Genomic DNA, 22169 nt, shown 5'->3' with positions numbered 1-22169 from the left:
TTTTTAAGCAACATCATGGATCCATATGTGTTTATTATTCTAATCTGTAACCTTATACCTTCTCTTTGTGGGTCTGGGGATGGAACCCACAGGCATTCGACCTCCGAGTGACACCCCCTGCCCTATGCTGGGATTACAAGCGTGTGCCCCCAAGCCCGGTTTGTAATCTTATACCTTGATCCCTAATGTTTTGTTGCTTAGTTTTCAGACTAAGATGAAGAAGATTGAGGAAAGTGGTGCAGCAATGAATGTCAGATAGGTAAAAAACGAAAAATAATTAAATATCATTTTATCTTTATTGTCAGTTATTTTACTGAACTTTTCTACATCATTCTCTGAAATAAAATTTTCTACCCTTGGCCTAGGGTACATATTAAAAATTGTACATTGCGATCTTTGTGTATTAAGGGAAATAATTAATTATTTTAGAAAATGCAATAAAGGAGAGACTTGAACTACATAGATCTAAGTCCCCAAACATAAAACCATAACTATGTCTTAGAAAACAATTAAGTGATACATCACCATCATGTAGCTGTAATTCTTACTTTCAAAAGGCTTCCCCAAGAAAGGACAAAATAAAGCTCTACAAAATTATTTTTATTTTTCAACCACTGCATGCTGAGAGGAGCAATGCGTAGAAGTGTCTTGGGAAGAGCATTTAACTTTCCTACCAGAGGGTTCACCAAGAACTTCCTATGCATGCCCAACCTGAAATAAAACAGATTCTAAGAGAAAGCAATGACCTTCCTCTGTAAGTCTAATTTCAGAGTCAATTAAGTTGCTTTACACAATAATGCCTAAAACGAGTACAAAGTCATTCAAGCAAAAATAGTAGTTTGGAAAAATAGAAAAGTAAAAGTGGAAAAAACAAAACCATGTGTTTCCATGAATTGCTATTTGACCCCTACTCACACACTTACATTGCTCTAAACAGATTTCTTCAAAGAAGCCTCCTCTATAATGATGGTGGAAAGATAGCTTGATAGCTTTAAATATGCTTCATTTGAGTTGTTATGCATAACAAAGAGGTCAGACAACAGAGATATATTGGAAATGCACAGTTAAACAAATATTTTGTATCTAATTTGATAATGATATACTATTAATTTAAGAAAGCCACAGCTAACATGACTATTATGTTTTTCTGTTTGTTTGCTTTGTGTGGTTGTCGACAGCTCTCAGAGGTAAAGATAGCCCTGAACAATATTAAGAAGGAAGGTGTTCAGTCAGTCCGCAGTTACCAAGAGGTCCTCACTAAGTTCCCTGGAGCAGAGATAAAGCCACAAAACTTTTTTCCAAGGCACTTTCCACTGCAGTAGATAAAAGATGATTCTCTCCTATTTTTCAATAAAAGGTATTGTGTGCTCAGAAAAGCGAAAAGAGGGGGATATATATTCCTACAAGCTCAAAACTATACTGAATACTTAATAACCAGTGAATTCGATTTTCCAAGTAGCTCCTGAACATAAAAAGTGAAGGAGGAGAGAGGTATTTAAAAAGTAGGGCATATTTTTCAGAAAGAACTTTTAAGCTAAATGTAATTGGGGAGAGTGTTTGTCCTCCTACTCATACTTCTTAGAAGAGAGCAGGGGTTTGTCAAAAAAAAAAATCAAATACAGCTAACAAATAACAACTTTAAAAGAGCTATAAGAGTATGAGAGTTTATAACTCCCCTTTCATAGAGTAAATTTTGTGTTCATATTTAGCATAGAAGAAATACTTAGGGAAATATAATTTCAGTTTTTCAGCAAACAAAATCCAGCCAGGCATGATGGAACATGCCTATAACCCCAATACTTGGGAGGCTGAGACAGGAAGATTGCAGGTTTGCAGCCAGCCTCAGCAACTTAGTGAGACCCTTTTTCAAAATAAAAAAATAAACTAGGGCTGAAGGTTTACCTCAGAGGTACAATGCCCCTGGATTCCATCCCTAGTACCACAAGAAAAAATAGAAATGAAAGAAGGAAAAATAAAAAGAAAACATAAGCCTCTACACCTCAGAAATTTAACATGACCTGTGTGATCTAAATACAATGTCATTAAAATATTTCATTAAGAATGCCATTTTTATTTACCTACATGTACTTTTAGCTATGTAATCAGTTACCAGATACCCTAGTGCTGTTTTAAAGGTTTTATAGTGACCACTGGGTTTCTTAGAAATTTTTCTTTCAACTTTGCATTCATAGTTGACACTATATTTTTTCTTTCCTGTGGCAATTTCACTGAAATTCAGTTTGGGGTAAAGAGAATCTATTATCTGAAGATTTAGTACCATTACTTAGAGGTTAACTTGCTTCATTTTTGTTATCTCTTTACACAAGATAGATGCTTACTTCAGAGTTATGCATTGCAACTCTGATTTCTGACGAAAATGATTTTTGACTTGTGGGATAATAACAGTGGGAAAGGGATGATGTCTTACAGCTCTCCTTATTTTCCTTTACTGCTGTGAGTGCAAGCCATCTGCTACCTGTTTCTTATTTCTCCTAGTCCTGAATATCTTCTGCCCACTTTTTATAAATCCATATGTTGAGCTTGACCACTCACACGAGACTCTGTTTCTATAAGCTACCAACCCTCAGGTTCAAAATAACAAATAATCATTTTCTTAGAACAGAAGTAAGAGAAAATTATGTTTTTTTTCTTGTTTGCTTTTCTGGGGACTGTTTTTCCTATTCATTAACTGAAACTAATCAGATAAAGTTGCACAATAGTTATTGCACTGTGAGCCAGGCATGGTGGTACATGCATGTAAATCCTAGTGACAGGAGGATTGCAGGATTAAGGATAGATTCAGCAATTCAGGGGAACTCACATAAATCTAGAAAAATTCTACTTTGAAACAGTAAATGAAAAGGGCTGTAGGTATAGCTCAGAGGTAGAATGCCTCTGGGTTCAATCCTCAATAACACACACACACACACACACACACACACACACACACACACACACACAGTTATTGTATTGTGAATTTTCCTGCACCATTTTGAGTATCTTTGAATAAATCACAAAATAGTCTTTTTATTTTCAGCCATTTATAAATGTTAAAACTCTTCTTGGTTTGGGACCCATACAAAAGCAAACAGTGGGCTCATTTGGCCTGTGGGACATAGTTTAACATCTCTACAGTGCAGTGTCAAAATGCTGAATCACCCACTTTTTCCAACAAAAATTATACGTGAATTTGAAACCTATATTGGTCATTAAAAGTAAAACAAAACAAAAAGACTACTCATAACCACAGTATATGTTTCTATTAGAAAATATATGGGCAACTTTTTCTTGTAAATATTTATGAGCTTATCTTTTAGAATCATACTATTATTCCATGCTTATTGGAGCTCTTACTAAAACTCCTTTACAAACCAATAAATCTTACAGCTCAGCTTGAACTTTTTTGAGTATTTTTCCCCCTTAGGTATAAGAATCAGTCCTTTCTTATGAACCATGAAAGAAACACACTATATGTCTATAGATATTCAACTGATTTTAAAGTATCCTTGGATTAAATCCTTGGGGTCATAAATCAAAAGAGAATCAGAATTGTCCATGGTGATTCCAAACAATCACTTAGCCAATGTATATCCAGTTAAATAAAAAAGTCAAGATTTAAAAAACAAATTAGAAATCAAAATTTCTGCTTCCTGTGTACTAAGGCAATATTTTTTTCTTTGTAAGCATAAGAATTACACAATTGACTTGTCTCAAGGTATCTATTTTCCTCTCTGAATCACTGACAGGATTATTATTTGTATCTTTGCCATCACTAAATAAATTGCACCTTTAGAAATTAGTGCTTACCTCAATGAACTCTACAACAAGGGAACTTATGAATAAATTAAATAGCTGAAGATCACTTATAAAAACAGTATGAAGAGATAATTCTCTTTTCTAAATTTTAATCATACCTACAACCTTATCTCCCCAAATTGCTTGAATCTATTAATGTATCCTATATTTCTGAAAGTAAGTTAGCATTCTAGTCATTTAGTCCTGGTAGGCTAACACAAAGAACCCAAGACCTTCATTAAGGTACACCCACCATTCATTGTCGAAGTTCCAGTCTCTAATATACCAGGTGTGTACCTGAGCCTATCATTCTTAAAGAAAAAGGCGATGGCAAACATCATGTCCATGAATGCCCCCATTCTTTTCACAAAAAACTAGCCAAAATCAGTGAACAATAATAAAAATTTAAAATACTGGGCCAGAAAGTACAAATACATATTATTTTGAAAGACCCTGGCTTTCTCCTATGCATACTGGTAACTAAAGCAAGTTAGTGTTATCTGTAGAAAACTGCTCCCTTGCATGTATAGCAGAACAGCTTCTCCTTGGGACGCTGGTCATACAACCTAGCTAATGTTGATCATTTCACTGCTTCTGAAGTCTATGAACATAGGAAATCTCTCTCTGAATGAAAATAGGTGTGGAACTCAGGCCACTGAGGAAAAGATTTCTATCACCTGTCTAGCCAGTGGCCACTGGACAAATATCATGAGGGAGAGGAGTCACTTCTTGGTAAATCACTGTGAGGTGAAAGGTGCTATGTCAACCTGTTGTCACTGAACTCTTCTTTCTGCAGTCATTTATTTCTGTATGTTTTCCCCAATAAATGACATGTCTCACATGCTGTCTTGAAGCACTTTCTTTGGCTTATCTGCAACCTACCCCACTGCCCTGTTACAAGTGGACTATGGACAGAGCACTGAGTCTGAACAATGTCTGCCGGGTTAGTTACAGATCAATTGCATAGACAGAAAATAAGCATAAGGAGCTTATTCAAAGGAAATATTTAAAAGTAGCAAAAGAAGGAAGATACATTTCTTTTGCCACTAAGCATTCTCATCAATAGGTTCCAATCTCAGTATTCTGTGACCTTTCTTTTCTGGACCTTACCCTTACGCCTGGCTGAGCTCAGAATGTATGATCCCTCCAGTCCATTCCAGTACTGACCCTCTATTCCATGCTCCAGAGCACAGATGAGGTCCACTGAGCTCCCCAGGCAATAATGCACTCATTCTTGAGTTCCCATATGCCATATACATATCAGATATAAAAGTCCTCATCTAATATAAAGGGTAATGAATATGTGAGACTCAAAACATTTCCTTATTTATATTGTTGTCCATGTCACCTAAAACAATGTCTGTCAATAAATGTTTATAAATGAATGAATGAAATGACATAGTCGAAGAAGCAAGAGAGATTGATCTGTTAACGTCCCACTGTAACTACTACACAAAATGTCTTGTTTCTGTGTCTGTGCAGGTGCAGTGGCATAGAACTGCATTCTTAGCTATTGAGAGGCTGAGACAGAAGAATCACTTGAGGTCAGGAATTCAAGGCCAGCTTGGGCAACATAGTCAGACCTCCCCCACAAATAAAGGTAATAAAAATGAGAATAAAGGAGGTGAGTTCTATAGGGACAAAACTAATATTAATAATAGCAATTTTACTATTAGTAAAAAGTCAAATAATATTAACAGATTTCATTGTCTGCTTCTCTGCTAGGCGTTGCACTTATTTAACTTTCTTTTTTTTTAACAGCATTTATGATGTAAATGAGGAATATGTATTGAATGTATATACCAGAGCACTACATGGCAGAAACTTTATTCTCTACTCTTTCATCTCTACAAATTACCTCCTAGCTAATAGCAGCAAACATGACCTATCCAAACATTCACACTTGCTCTGATAAGAGAGTTTTAGTTCTGGGTAGTTTCTCACTCCAATCTGTCTCTAGTGTGTCAGGAGATACTAGTGTGTCAGGAGATAGAGCAGTATGTATAACTACTTTGAACATAATTTATTTAAAATTCTGTAGTCATTAACCACAAGTATATTAGGAAATAAAAACAACTAAAAGCTAAGTGGAGAGAAGATGTGCAGTTATCAATGAGGATTCATTTCAGTGTGATATTGAGTATTGGCTTATCTTTGGCTCTTCTGTAAATTGCATTTGTAAAAGACTCAGAATCCTGTTACTTTTTCTTTAAGTTATATAAGTTAATGAGAATGACAAAGAAGGAACAATAAATCTCGTTCTCAATAAAATGGTTAGAAATATGTCAGCAAATTTAATATTTTAATGATACGATAATGCTTTCATTCAAAATAATGTTCAAATTTTAGCTATTTTTAACGAGGCCATTTTGTAATCTTATATTGTTTCATAGTCAATATTAAATTGAAAAATAGACTTGGATTACATATTGGGATGAAAATTTAGTTCACTTTAAGTACAGTACATATTTTAATGATATTCTTACATTCCTTCAAAACACACATTCATGCCAGGCCTGGTGGTCCAAGCTTGTAATCCCTGTGCTTGGGAGGCTGAGACAGGAGGATTGTGCTGGTTATAAGCCAGTCTTCCTGGCTTAAGAGACCCTGTTTCCAAATAAAAATGTAAAATAGGTCTGGGAATATAGCCCGGAGGTAGAAGGATTTCCAGGAATCCCAGTACCACTAAAAAAAAACAAAAACAAAAACAAAAAACCCATTCATTATGCATCACAAAAACATAGCCCTCAACAAAAATAATTTTGAAGAATATAAAAGTTTGTAATCAGTAATTTTAAATATTATTAGGAATCTCTTAAATGTGAAAATATTAAAAATAAAATTTAGCTTCACTTTTCACAAAATCTTATAATTAAGTATTTTTGTTTTAAAAATATCTCAGGCTAATCTGTTTATAATTTGAATTGACCTCAGCAAATGGATCATTGTAAACTTGAAAACTATAAAGTAATTCTAAATAAGGTTGGATATTTGTACACAGTTCATTATTTCTACTACACTGCTCAGTTGTACAATTTTAATTCAGATATTATATTTAAATGATTGTGTCCAGTTAAATTCATTTAAAACTATGGTCAAAAATAACTAATGCATTGCCAGATGTTACTATTTTATAATAAGATGCATTTAGTGTATATTAACACTCCTAACAGGAACAGATGGCAGTTACCTTTTTTAGCATTTTTTAAAGCATTAATTACTACAATTTCATTTCTGTTGTGTTGTATACTGGGCCCTTTACAAAGTAACATGTTCAGTCTCAGAGTGTTTGCAGCTCATTTATTGCAAGATCCTAAGTGAAATTCTGCTGTCATTTTAATTAACTCATTTGGGATGCATCAAAATTCATCATTATTGATGGCTGTTTTTATATAAACTCTCTAATAGTGCTGTACCTTGCAAAATGAGAAGTGACATAGCGTACTTATTAATAATCACAGCGCTAAAATATATTTTACTATATTTTTAATGTTTAGTTGTCTGTGTCTTAATTAAAGTCTTAGACACACATGAATTTGAGACAATTCTTAGTTGTTTAGTTCCTTATGATAAAAGCTCAAACGATTTTCTTTTTTAACTCTTGTTTTTATAAAATGCATCAGTAATTTTTAAAATTTATTTAATTGTTTTCATAAATGATTTAAAAATATAACAATATCATTTAATGAATAATAATAATGTTCGGTAAATGCTTCCTAATTAGGCTAAATTCTTTAGTGTTTTTAATAATCATCATAATTTTTATTCCAGTAAGAGATACAAGTAAATGTGTGTTCAAGACAAAAATCTAGGATCTTTGAAAACATGAGAAAACAGATTAACAAGAAAGTCATGCCCTACTACACCTGGGTTTTGTTAATTGCTAAATGTAAATTTGTATCAGTGCTGGCTGGGCGTGGTGGTGCACGCTTGTAATCCAGGCGCTTGACAGGTGGAGACAGGAGGATCGCACAGGTTCGAAGCCAGCCGTGCTGGCTTAAGAGACACTGTTGACAAATAAAATTATAAAAAATAGGTCTGGGAGTGTAGCCCAGAAGTAGAAGGGTTTCCAGCAACCCCAGTACCACCACCCCCCAAAAAAAATCAGTACTGGTAAGCTATTAATATTGAAACTTTAGCTTAAATTTTATACATGCTAAAATAAAGCTAGCAATTAGAATGGATTACTATAAGACTAAAACAACAAATTAAAGAATGATTGCTCTCAAGAAAGCAAAGATAAAAATAAACCGGGGAAAAGCTATGAACACTGCTCAAAAGACAGACCCACAGAATAAATTCAAATCTTGAAATGATCAAATCTCCATGAACAAGATGAATGAATTACAAAACTATGGGATATGTACACACTAGAATTTTACTCAGCCATAAAGAAAAATAAAATTACCTCATTACAGGAAAATGGATGGAACAGCAACATTATGCTAAGTGAGCTCAGTTTCAAAAAGTAAGAAATTGGATGCTCTCTCTCATATGCTTAAGCTAGGGAGAAAGAGAGTTAAAGCAGGAAATCTAGACAAAGAAGAAACTATACATGAGCAAATAAGGATACCTAACTGGGGTGGGGAGATGAGAGGGAGGAAAAGGGAAACTCCATAATGCACATGATATACATTCACAAACATATCAAAGTCAACCACTAAGCCAAACATGAGAAGGGAGGGGGGAGATAATGGGATAGGAATTGGGGAAGGGCTAAACGAGTGATGTGTGCATGTATGTCTCTACCATTTTGTACTCCATTAGGATATATGACTACAATGTACCAATTTAAAAAAATTTTAAAATCTCTAGATAAATTTATAAGCATTGAATAAATTAGCTATGAAGCAAAGATATAGAAATATAACCATGATCCATTTGATAGTCTTATATTATTATATCCATCACTTGTTAGATGTGGAGAAAGGATTGCAGGTTTGAGTTCATCTTCAACAACTTAGCAAGATGCTGTTTCAGAATACTACAGTTATACATGCATATTTATTTATTTATTTATTTATTTATTTATTATTTTGCATATTGGGATTGGACCCTGTGGCATTCTACCTCTGAGGTGAACCCCCAGCCCTATTTTGTATCTTTTATTTTAAAACAGGTCTCACCAATTTGCGAAGGGCCTCCCTATGTAGGCAAGGTTGACCTTGAACCTACCATCCTCCTGTCTCAGCTTCCCTGGTCAGATCCACTTTTTTTAGCCAGCAAAATTTACAATAGCCAAATTATAGAACCAGCCTAGACGTCCATCAAAGATGAATGGATTACAAAATTATGAGATTTCCTCACAGTGAACTTCTCAGCAATAAAGAACAAAATTACATCATTTGCAAGCAAATAGAAGGACCTGGAGAACATTATGTTAAGTGAGATTAGCCAGTCACAAAAAGTGAAGGTTTATGTTTTCACTAATATGTGGAAGCTAGGAAATAATTGGGATACCAGAGAGACTCTAGACGATGGAAGAGAAACTTTGGTGGAGTCAGAAAGGAGGTCTAGGGGATGAAGAAGGGGAAGAGTGAAGATCAATAAAGGAATAAGTACTATCAGCTTTATGTACATGTCTGAGTATAACGATATCAATCTCAGTACCCTGTATGAGGAAGGGGAGGTGTTGGGGTGTGTGCACACAGCACCTAAAGAGATGCAGCCCCCCTCGGCCTGAGCGGCCTGCAGGCTAAGCCTCAGGTAAAGTTTAAGAACTTCTGCAGAAAAGGGGCTAAGAAGGCGGCTGGAAGAAGTTACGAAGGTGTGGTTTCCCCATTCGTTATGGGTCGGGAGACTGAGTAGTTTTTCCTTTTTTACCTTTAAAGGAGCTTCCACACACACGAATGGCTCGTGTACTAGCCTGGGATTGGCTGCGAGCTACATGCTGGGTCTGTGAAGTGGTGACCTTTATCCCGATAGGCTAGGCTATTTCCTCACTGAAAATTCCCCTTGTGGTTTTGTGCTATATATATATGTTGCTTGAAGAAGAATAAATAAGCTCCTGTTTGACTTGGCTCCCGGCTCGTGTGTGTTTGTGTTCGGGCCATCAATACTCACCATCCTCTCAGCCCCACCGCTGACGGACTGGACCAGTCAGGGAGGGTTGGACAGGAGCCAGGGGAGACACAGCAAGTGACGTGTCTATGTATGTTTTTATTAACATGATTTACATTATAATATGAGAATTAATACACCAATGAAAGTATATTAAAATTATAAAGATGAATGAATTATGAAATTGTGAGATACACAATGAAATTTAATCAGCCATAGAGAAAAATGAGACTATGTCATTTTTAGAAAAATTAGTAGAAATAAAAAACATTATTCTAAATGAGATTAGTTAGTCTCAGAAAGTAAACGGTCCTTGTTTCCTCTCTTAAGTAATAGCTAGAGAGAAGCAGAGAAACAAAAGAAGATTTCAGATAAAGGAGGAACAATACCAATAGAATAATGGAAGGAGATTTGGAGAAGGAAGTGAGAAGGGAAAACAGATTTTAAGAAAACTTCAAATAATTCTATGTAGAAAGTGAAGCTATCCACATCAATCACAATAACAGGAAGGTGGAGGGAGTGAAGGGGGTACAGAGGAAAACACATCAAATGCTGTATGTATGTATATCTTTATCATTCCGAACCTCATTATACCTCATTATAATGTATAATTATAATGCACCAATAGAAGCATATTACAATAAAAAATTAACATTAAGAGAACAAAGGAGTGTATCTCTGAGATAGAAAGCTCCTGGGTTCAAACTCTAGTAACAAGAATTTTAAAAAAAATAATATACCCATCACTTTTGCATTATCCAGTAATGATAAGTAAAAAATGATGTATATAAAAAATCACTTTCTGTCTGCTCATATCGTATATGCCATATGCTGCCAATGTGCCTGGCAAGTGACAAGTGGGAGCTTGATGAAGGTCAACTACTGCACCAGAGTTAATGAGGCCCCCAGTGCGGAGGAATCGTGTGATTTCAGGTGAGAGTATGTATTGTTTACCATACACTTTGCCAGAAGTACAGCAAAGTTTACCAGAAAATACATTTAACCAGGAGTAAGAGATGAGAATTTTAATGGTAGTCCTGCCCTTGCTTAGCTTAAGATACATGATATCTAGCTTGAGCAATATATGAGAGAGATGAATAGAAATTTGGGGAACATATTACTACATGGTTAAATATATATGCTTGTATATGCTCATATGTGTGCTTCTGTATATGTATGTATATTCAATTTATTGTTTTCATAAAAATTTTAAAAAGAGCTAAGCTGTTAAATGCAGAGTAGTTTTTCTAAGTAGAGAAATAAGTTCTTGCAAGGAAATATATTTAGTGAATGTACTTGGTTGTAATTCTATTGCACCTTGTAAAAGGATTTCATTTAAATCATGATGAAAGCTTATGAGGAATGTTGAGGAAATTAAATGAATATAGACGAGAAACTTCAGAAAAAGCTTATTAAGAGGCTGGGGTGCTAAAAGAAATAGGAATATAATTGGAGAACTCTTAATGTACATTTTATGAGCCCATTTGTTCCTGCAGAGGCTCATAAAGCAGAAAAGTAGCCAACACAGTTTCTTTATTTCTGCAAAACGGAAAGGATCCAAATACACATTGGGCTATTACTATCTAATCTAATGACCACTGTGGCAAATGTCGTAGAAACAATTTTAAAGGATCAAGTGGAACGCATTTCACATCTTGATTAAGGCAAATGCAAGGTAGTTCAAACTCTCATCCCTTTTCTGTGGAAACGTGCTTCTTATATTTCTATTACAATATGAAAATGCTACATAAGCTCTGCTGAAAGGATTTCAAGATTTGAGGAAAAATGTTGAACATTTAGTTTATAGTTATTAAATGAAACATGTATTTTTGATGTATGCAATGTCAATTTAACTTTAGTTGGGAAAAAAGTAGAGGATTTTTTCTTGAAAGCGTTTCATTATATATGAAGTAAACTTGGGAAATAGTTTGATGATCGAGATAAGTAAATATCTGTGGTAATAAAAATATAAAAATGTTAAATTATTTTGCAATATTAGAATAATATTCATATAGTTATCTATCAACAAAGTTAACACAGTAGGATGCTGTGTTATGATTACTGACCCTAATGAAAATGTCATCTAAAACTCAAGGGCACCCAGAAAAGAAACAGGACCACATCATCAATAAATAACTTGAATGCAAATACACAAAAAGTGTACTAAGTTATATATCAAAATGTATTAATAGAGAAATTGTTTATTATATGTCCTATTAATAGTATTGTTTTATGTATTTCTTTTGAAATAAATTTGTGTCAGAGGAAATATATATTAATTTATGTTCATGAAGATATCTGATAAACTCAGGAAAGAAACGGCAAAATAAAATTTGACAACTCACTCAGCTCTCCCTGAAAAAATAAATAAGTATATAAAAGGTGGTTACCTAACTTGGCTATCTTCATAGGCAGTATTGATCCCATTCTTATCTCTTTTACCAATGATTCCTGTTCCATTAGAAGATCTAAGAGGCTAAGAGTTAACACAGGAGACAACTAATTCACCTTTACTACAAATAAACCCAAAGCCTCAAAGGCAGTTGACTGTGGCAAACTACATAATGCATCTTCAAATATGCCCACATCCTAATGGATGGAACCTGATACTATGTTACTTGTATGGCAAAAGGACTTTGCAGGTGTGGTTAAATTAAAGATCCCCAGATGAGGAGATTATCTTGAATCTTCTGGGTAGTACTAATGTAATCACAATGATTCTTCTAAGAGGCAGGCAGGAAGTTGAGTCAAAAAAAGAGATATGAAAATAGGAAAAAGGTAGAAGTTATACAGAACCACCAAACAATGAATGTGAGTAGCTTCTAGAAGCTGGAAAACATGAGTAACAGATTAATTCTCTGGAGTCTCCAGAAAGAACACATCTTCCTGATTCAAGCCAGTTTGGTCTCCTAATCTCATAACTGTAAGGTGATAGTTTGGTTTTATTTTATGTCACTAAGTTTGTGACATTTTGTCATAGCAGCAATCAGAAACTGATACAACTGTAGAAAACTAAACCAAAACTGGATAACTTGAATACTGATTCTTTAGACCTGGGCTCACATTCCACCTATGCCTAAAATATGCATGCATGGTGCTCTATACTATCAGGGAGCACCAAAGCTTAAAGGGTAAACTGTAAGTAAATGTTTCAATTTTGTGATTAAATAACAAGTACTAATTAACTATGTCTGTGCTTACAGCCACTGAAGATTAAAAGAGCCTTTGCATATCATGTTATGAGAATAACTAGGAAACAGTACTTCTCTAGTCTTTCTTGTATTTAGAAGAATCCTGTCACACTGCCATTTGATTATTCGTTTTGTTGGCTTTAAGAAATGAGTATACTGACATGTGGACTTTTTATCTATAACATTTGCGTGAAAAGTTGAATTAGTTGTATTGTCAAATACAAGATACACATTATCAATTGTTAAGCAACATGTAGGGTAGTAGCTTAGCCAGTCCTTCATTATGCTGAAGAACAGTTAACAATGATGCGAATGAATATTTGTCTAGTAAAGATAATTTAGAATAGCATGTACTATTAAGCAAGCCTACAAAACAAATACTGGATGCAAGGTGATAGACCAGGACTGTCCTGGACAGAAAGTATAGTATTGTTGTTGTTTCTTTTGTTGTTATTATTATTATCATTATTTGTTTGTTTGTTTGTTTCTCCAAGTTCACATCAGTGAATGAAGCCTCTTAATAGTAAACGAGAACATCCCTTAGAGTCATCCAAGTTGGGGTATTCCAAGGCATGCGTACATTGCAACGGGGTTACAGACAGCACAGAAGCCCTTGTTAATAAACCTACAGTGCCAAAGCAATGGCCCTCTCTGTGAAAATCTCTCTGACCCCACCAAGAAGGGCCTTATGCTGCATCAGAAGCTCTGGCCCAGCTAGCTTTTGGGACTCCAGAACACACCAACGCCTTAGATTGCAGAGGACATACCGCCACCTATCTTTTCTTCAGACTGTGGGTTCTGACAGAACAGGGCTTTTGTCTATAAGTATATAATGTCCTGTAGGCTATGAAGGTAGGTTATGCATTTATGGTTGCATTTCCTTTGTGTAGACTTATTCAATACCTATTTTCATCATTTACAATTATTATAAACTATAAATGCAGCTAGTTCTTATCAGAAAGTTTAATTTTAAGTACTAAAGCCATGATAGGAAAAGTTTTCTTGAAAATTGGTATGTTTTGTTTCAATATTAGAATCAACAAAGAATGAATCTTCCTAATTTTTACATAAATTAGGTATAAGAAAATTCTGTATGATTGTAGAAAATTAAGATAAATCAAGATAGATCAAATAGCTCAATTGAACAAATTATAACTATTTTGTATTGAGTCATCTATAAATTCAAAAATTGTACTAAGAATATTATTTTATAGATCTTAATTATATTTTAAAAATTCTTAAGTTTTATATATCTACCAAATAAATAAAAATATTAATTATAGTAATACAAAATAGGTATATAAAAATAATTATGGAAGCTGGGGTGGTGGTACATTTTTGTAACCCCAGCATTTGGGAAGTTGAGACTGGAGAATTGTAATTCACAGAGAGCCTCATCTACTACTTAGTGTGGCCCTTAACGACTTAGTGAGATCCTATTTCAAAATACAGAATAAAAAATAAGGCTGGAGATGTAGGTTGAGATCGAATACCCCTGGGTTCCATCCCCAGTACTGCAAAAAAAAAAAAAAAGAAAGAAAAGATTTATATTTAAACATTTTGGTTAAACAAGTACATATCTACTATTTCAGCATAAAACAAAATTAAAAGTATACTTTTCTTGTATAATAACTATATGGTATTTAAATAAGAGCAATATAGAAAACATTGTAGGCTTGCATTGCCTAGGCAATCAGCTAATAAATACACATAAGCTAATTTGGATTGTTAAATTAAAAAATACTTAAAAGCTACATGTGCTTTCTCTGTTTCACTAGGATCTCACACTTCTCTTTACAAGGGATTAACTAGATTGATGTGTTCTGCTTTCAGATAAAGGCAGAAAATGTCATATTTTCAATTCAACAGATCATATATATATATATATATATATATATATATATATGCTTCATGTGGGTGTGTATACAAACACACCATATCTAGACACAATTGGATTATTAAAATGTGGGTATAACACGCACACACACACACACGCACGCACAAACGCACCACACCTAGAATCAATTAGAGGATTATTTTTTTTCTGGATGAACCCTGAAAACGCAGCCTTAGAATGATTGATTTCTGATGCTAATTGCTGTTCTGCAGGTATCATATTCTTCTCGGTCCAGACAGTTATGACAGAAGAGGTGCTACTTCCATAATCAATTTTGGCATGAGGGATGCTGTGCTGGTAGATGATGTGGAAAAATATGGACCAGACATTTCATCCATAATTAATTAGAAACCTAATGTATTATTCCAACAACCACAATTCCAGTCATACCCATTCCTGTTAAAATATTTTTCCTGTTGCTGTTTTACTTTTTATAGAGCATTTTCATGAATTTCTAAAATTGGACTATTAAACTAATAAGATCCTATATAGTAGCTGGAGCAACAAAATGTTCTGGAGTCTGCACAATTCCTTAAAATATCCAATTTGTAAAATGTACACAAATATTTTATTGTGCATCTGAAGGTTTTTGAATATTAAATATAAAATCAAGATTCACTCTGAAACACATAAGTGATTTATTTTTCCTTCATAAATATAGGTACATTAACCTTTGGAAAGCAGTAGAAACATGATATATTGTAATTGGGCGGTAAAAAACAACAAAGTAAATTAGCATTTTAAGGTTTACAAATGTATTATAATATTCAACTTAAATATGTAATATTTAATGTGGCATTTACTAATACTTTACGATCACAATTTGAAATATTGAATTAACTTATATTACATAGGACATGTTACTTCCTTTATAATATGCTCTAATATTTCCAAACAACCTAAAATTTATAAGATGTTCCTATGCACTGGAGTCTACTATTTTTCTTTTCATTAACCAAAGATGGTTAAATACTTACCAATGACTGACATATGCCAAAGTAAAAATTTTAGGAAATACTGGCTAATGGATTAAAGGAATACCAACTAAATCTGCCTTAAATGCACAAGTGTATACTCACACATTTCTGCAGAGATGATGGTTTTCATTCATTTAATGAGTATTTACTAATGTGTGGGTATATTTAGATAAATCTGCTAAAAACTGGGAAGTACAGAGTTAACTGAGTACATTTATTGATTTGGAAGCAGGTAAGAAATTCAGACCAGCATCCTCAAGATGTCATCATTATAGGGAAGAAAGTGAGAGAACAGAGTCTTCTGGCAAATGATGCTTTTTGGAGGAAGGAAAGACTTGATTGAGTGGGATGATGAGAAAGTAAGAGGCAGGTGAAGAAAACACGTGTTCCCGGAAGTGAAATGACTCTGAGCAGAGGACAGAGCAAGTGCAAAGGTCTGAAGGCCAGCGACAGTTTGATACAATTCTTGGGTGGATGTTAACCAGTCTGGCTGGATTTCATAGAGGACAGGAGATACAACAAGCATATATAACTTGGGCATCAGCAAGAACTTAAGATTTAAAATTAAAATTGCCAGGTGTGGTGGCGCAAGCTTGTAATGCTTGAGCTTGGGAGGTGGAGACAGAGGATAGTGCAGGTTCGAAGCCAGCCACGCTGGCTTAAGAGACCCTGTTTCCAAAAATAAAAAGTGTAAAATAGGTCTGGGAGTGTAGCCCGGAGTTAGAAGGGCTTCCAGGAATCCCAGTACCACACACAAAAAAATTTAAAATTAAAATTTTAGATGTTTTTCTACTAGCAATGAAGACCAAATAAGCATTTTCACTAAAAGGAGATTAGAACAACTAAATTTGCATGCTTGTGTGGCAAAGGGAATATCATTTTTTCATCAAAAATGCTGAAATTTCCACTAAAATGTGTGGTTCTAGCTAATGGCTCTTCAACCAGTGACTTAATTGGTAACTATGAAGTATAGACATGAGCTTAGCTCTCTCTAGTGAAGATATTAGTAATGTATGAATTGTCTGTCACTTTTGATTTCCCATAGAAATAAAGAAAATAAATAAATAAATAAAACCTGCTAGCCATATTTCACTCTTAACTATACTCTTATTTTTCTCACAGTGAGCAATTACAGTCTTCTTATTATCTTTACTCATTAACAACACCTGGAGAATTTTATTTGATTAAAACCTTATGTTTAGAAAGTAACTATTATTTCATTTTAGAACAAGTATTTTTCATAATAAAACAAAGAAATAAATATTATGAGATACATATATAAAATGAAATATATTTACTACTTTGAAGACATATATGTGTATGGTTATATATTTATCCATGTATCAGCCTACATATCTATTATATCTATTCATTTACCTATCGAAATGTCTAGGCCATGCTCTGTTGTTCACTACTTTAAGAAATCAAAATATAGATTTTTATGAGTATTTTATAGAATAACTGTTTAAAATATTAAATTTTAACTTTATATTGTCTTATGTACTTAATAATTTTGTAATCAACTTTAGGGAAGCTGATAAAACCCATTTCTGACAGCTTTTCTGCTTTTAATAAAAAAAGAATCTTTTCAAACTTAAGTATATCTTAGGTTTCTTTGGCCTATAATCAAAGACTGGCTCCAAAATCTATATATCTATTTGTCTGTATAATTTTTTGTGGTACTGAAGGTGGAACCCAAGGGCTTTTCTACTTCTGGGATATACTCATAGACTTATTTTATATTTTATTTTGAAACCGGGTCTCACTAAGTTGCTGAGAGCCACACTAAGTAGCCGAGACTGGCTTCGAACATGTGGGATCCTCCTGTCTCAGGCTCCCAAGTGCTGGGATTACAAGTGTGTTGCCGGGCGTGGTGGTGCACGCTTGTAATCCCCGCGCTTGGGAGGCTGAGACAGGAGGATCCCAGAGATTCGAAGCCAGCTTCAGCTACTTAGTGAGGCTCTCAGCAACTTAGTGAGACCCTTTTTCCAAATAAAATATAAAATAGGTCTGGGAGTATAGTGCGGAGGTAGAAAGCCTCTGGGTTCCATCCCCAGTACCACCAAAAAAAAACAAAAAACAAAAAACAAGTGTGTGCCACCATGCCTGTCTCTATTTGTCTAGATATAGATATACATAATAAGGAAGTTTTGACAGAAGAAAATTGAAACAAAAATATCTAAATATATTATAGTAGCAATAGTATCTACAGAAAGACAATAGAGCAGCTCATGTGTGTTCTAATATTTTTGAAATGATTCAGATTCATAATCAAGGTGTGTTCCTTAGACATTGCTATTTTGTTGTTGCTATTAGTATTTTTTAAAGTTCTTGAAAGATGATATGGATCTTTAAAAAATGCAAGTTTAAGATAGTTCAACAGATCCTAGGATCATCTCTATGAGAAGAGTACCAGGGTAACCACCAACTACTGAATGACCTTATTTAATAAATCCTATGAATTATAGCAGGCATTCACCATTCAGTGCAGTCTGCCTCTCTCCCATTTCTTTATTTATCTCTCTCTCTTCCCGTCTAGTTATTAATTTTTATATTTTTTAAAAATTAATATTTTATATAAATACATTTAGTTCAACAAGATAAAATGTAAATTAAAAAAGAAAATTGACATGGCCAAGCAGGTTGATTTTTGTTGAGATACCAACAGTAAACTAGGTGAACTTGGATCTTCGAATACATGGAAGAGCAAAAGCTTCTAATCCAATCACAGATTTAATGAACTAGACAATTTTTCACTTACTAATAGCATATTTGGGGGTAAAGAAAAATCTAGACCATAAACATTAAATTTCCTGACTTGTACTTTACTATTATAATTTTAAGGATTATAAACATTTCCAATCTTTCTTTCCAAGAAGTGACATAGATATCATTCACCTCTAAAATCAACGACTTTAAGAAATTGCTCTCTATTTTCTAACCAGATGGCATAGCAACTGTCTTTTTCAAATAAGGTGTAATGAAGCTAGTCACAAAATCCTTGTCTTTAAAAGTAAAATTATAAATGTGAACAAGAGGGAAAGTTCATCTGCTTTTATCTTCCTCAATAAATATATATCAATAAGAAATATGGTTTCTGATTCCTTATAAAACATCAAAGCTTATGATGATGTTATTCAGGGATGCTGTTGGGTGTCACTCTGAATTGCTTATGAAAACAAAATAAAGTGCATGCTTTTCTATAATTCACTTTTGAAAACTTAGAATCAGTGGTTATCAATGATACAAAACATTTTTTTTACTTCACCTCTCCTCTACCCCATTAACCTTTAGTGTCCTGCATTTATTATTAGGGTATTAACCCATTGTCTACTAAAAAGCAAATTGTTTTATATACTTCCTTCTTACCATATGTATAAACTTATATCAGGCAAAATGGTGATGTAAATTTTATAGAAATATTAAAGCTTCCAATTTCACACTCAACTATTGCTCCTAAAACGAATCAATTACACATGGGTGGTAAACAAATGAGAGATAATTTAGTAAGATCAGAGAATGAATTAATTTCTAATGAGTCTTCTTATCCTAGCTAATATTTAAGCATTAACTATAAAACAGAAAACGAAAGAAAATCATGTATGGTTTTCACACTTGTGTGACTAGCTGGCCAGACAACTGTGATTGTATACTATAACAATTATTAAATGTCTACTGAAGCAAACTAAATGCATAACCTACATATGCCATTCAAACTCACAAAGTTCTTTGAAGCAGTTTATCACTGACATGTTATTTTAGAGGTGTCTATCTTAGAGTACCACTAGACCCAAAGAAGTTAAGTGAATTTCATAAGGTCATTTGACAAGGGTGGATCCAGAATTTAAACCCAACCAGACTCCTACTTAACAAAAACATTTTATAATCTGCTAAAATACTACTCCAGATATTACTGATATTTTTTAAAAACACAGATGAATTGTTTCTTGATTAAAACCATCCTCTCAAAACATCTATTTGATAATGCAGATGGTAAAATACAATATAATTCTATAAGTTCAACAACAACCATTCAGAAAGATATAAAATATGAAATATTCAAATGCTCATTATAAATACTATGACATAGGTATAAAGAGACAGTCAATAACTAAATGCTATTTAGCTATTTTTAAGATACTTTATGCTCATATTGTATATAATATTTGTATTTTTATTGAATAACAGTGTTGAACACATCTTCATGTGAGCAGAGCAAAACTCTTTAGGAAAAATCCATCACTCAAGGTATAATGATATCACATTCTAGAGTCTAGAAATCCTTACGGATCTTGTCAAATTGATCCAAAGTCTCAAATCTTAGAGAGCCCTCAGAAATACGTCAATTCTAAGTAACAGTCTTTTTTCTCTGTAGTAGCAGTTTACCAATGTTAATTTCAGTGCTGTTAATGTAGGCATTTTCATATTACAAAGATATTTCCTCATTACTTTCAAGTTGAAAAGTTTGTTGATTTTTTTCCTAGAGTGAAAGTATACTATTTAGTCTCAATTTTTTCCTTAATCCATCTTTTGCAAATGGTACTTTGAAAGTTGCACCTGAATATGCACATTTTGGTATAGAAACATAGCCAGTTATTGTCCTTTACTCTGTACCTGCTACAAACTCAGGAGAAAAAAAAAGCCAGAAACACAGTTTATGTTTTTAGAAGAAACATTAAAAATAAACCCGTAAACTCATATACCTTCAACTTTGGATCTTGTCTAGATTGTCCATCAGAAAATCAGTTCTGCCTCTGCCCAATATAATTCAGTAAAAATGCATACACATGTGCATAAACATAATAAAGCCACTACTTTTCAGCGCATGGAGGATGCTAGATAAAAAGGAAATGAGAGCTGTGGCCCAAGGTGCATTTGTTCACAATCTGATGAGATCAGAATCACAGACCTTCTCCTATTTATAACATGTCTATGCCACCTCCAGGCTCTTTCTAATGAAACTCCTTGTTCCTGGTAATGCATTTCAAGTTACCAGAATGTACAAGTAAAGGAAAATTAAGATATAAATTTATTTAATGCACAGAGTAAGCAGCAGGTTATCACCAAACTCTAAATAAAACATGCTTTCTATAGTTTCTTAATCCCTTCCCCCAGGGGAAACATCTAAACGTTAATAAATAACTGACGGCATCTGTTTTCATCAGAAACTCAGGGCATTTTTGTTCATCTTGCTAAGAATATGCTTGATATATGTGCATGTCTAACATGTATGTTCTAATAGATGTGGAATTTTATTCATGGGTTTTTCTACTAGATCTCGATTGTTTGTTTCACTTTTGTTTTCTAGGTCAGGAAAAGGAAGTATTAAACAAGTCTCAGAAGAATGTACAATCAAAATCAAAAAGGAAATCAGAATAACTTCTAGTTTAGTCAGTTACTGTCTTGTCAATTGCTTTTCAATGAATTTTGCATGCAAGTTAGTTCACTAAACTGATAAAGCAAAGTAATGACATCAAAGGAATATTTTTCAAAAACAGATTTTAGCTACATTTACTCTCTCATGAGTGAATACTCTCAAACAAATTTAAGATAGTATGTAGAAATATTTTTGGTGATACATTTTAAGCTTTAGGAAATAGCAGTGTAGTGATATCAAAGATTAAATTAATGCAATCAAATCAAATCTATGAGATGACATTACAAATTCCAAAACAATATCAATGCAAACCTAAGGGGATAGCAGTTGGGTCAGCCAAGCCCCTATAAAGTGAACAGAAATAAATTTGATGCTGCTCAGTTTAGATAAATGTTGAGAGTAAAAAAATTCTTCATAAAAATCCTAAGAGTAAAGAAGTACAATGATATCTAGCCTATCACTAAAAAGGGTTTAAGTTACTTTATGGGCTTTTACAAGATTTCAGATTCTTTCAACCTTGTTATTTTTGGTTACTCTTGGTTAATATGAAGTAAAAATATGGTATAAAATGTATCTTTTCACATCATGCTTGACTCAAAGAGGCCAAAATATATCATCTGATAAAATAGGTTTTAAAATAGTTATTGAATATACATGATTTAAGTGTGCTTATAAATCTTAAAAATATCTAATACGAAGTTCCATCATGAGCTAATCTTAAAAAGTCAAATAAGAACATGTTCTATCATGGGCTGTAATTTAAGTATTTTTTTCAGGCTAAAAAGCATTTACCTCATATAACTTAACCATCTATTTTATTACAATGTAAGAATATCAGTCCAAGGTCAAAAAAGTGGTCATTTTCTTAATCT

The sequence above is a fragment of the Muscardinus avellanarius genome, assembly GCF_963383645.1.
Source record: "Muscardinus avellanarius genome assembly, chromosome: 14".
NCBI lineage: Eukaryota > Metazoa > Chordata > Mammalia > Rodentia > Gliridae > Muscardinus > Muscardinus avellanarius.
Note: the sequence above shows the minus strand (reverse complement) of the source record.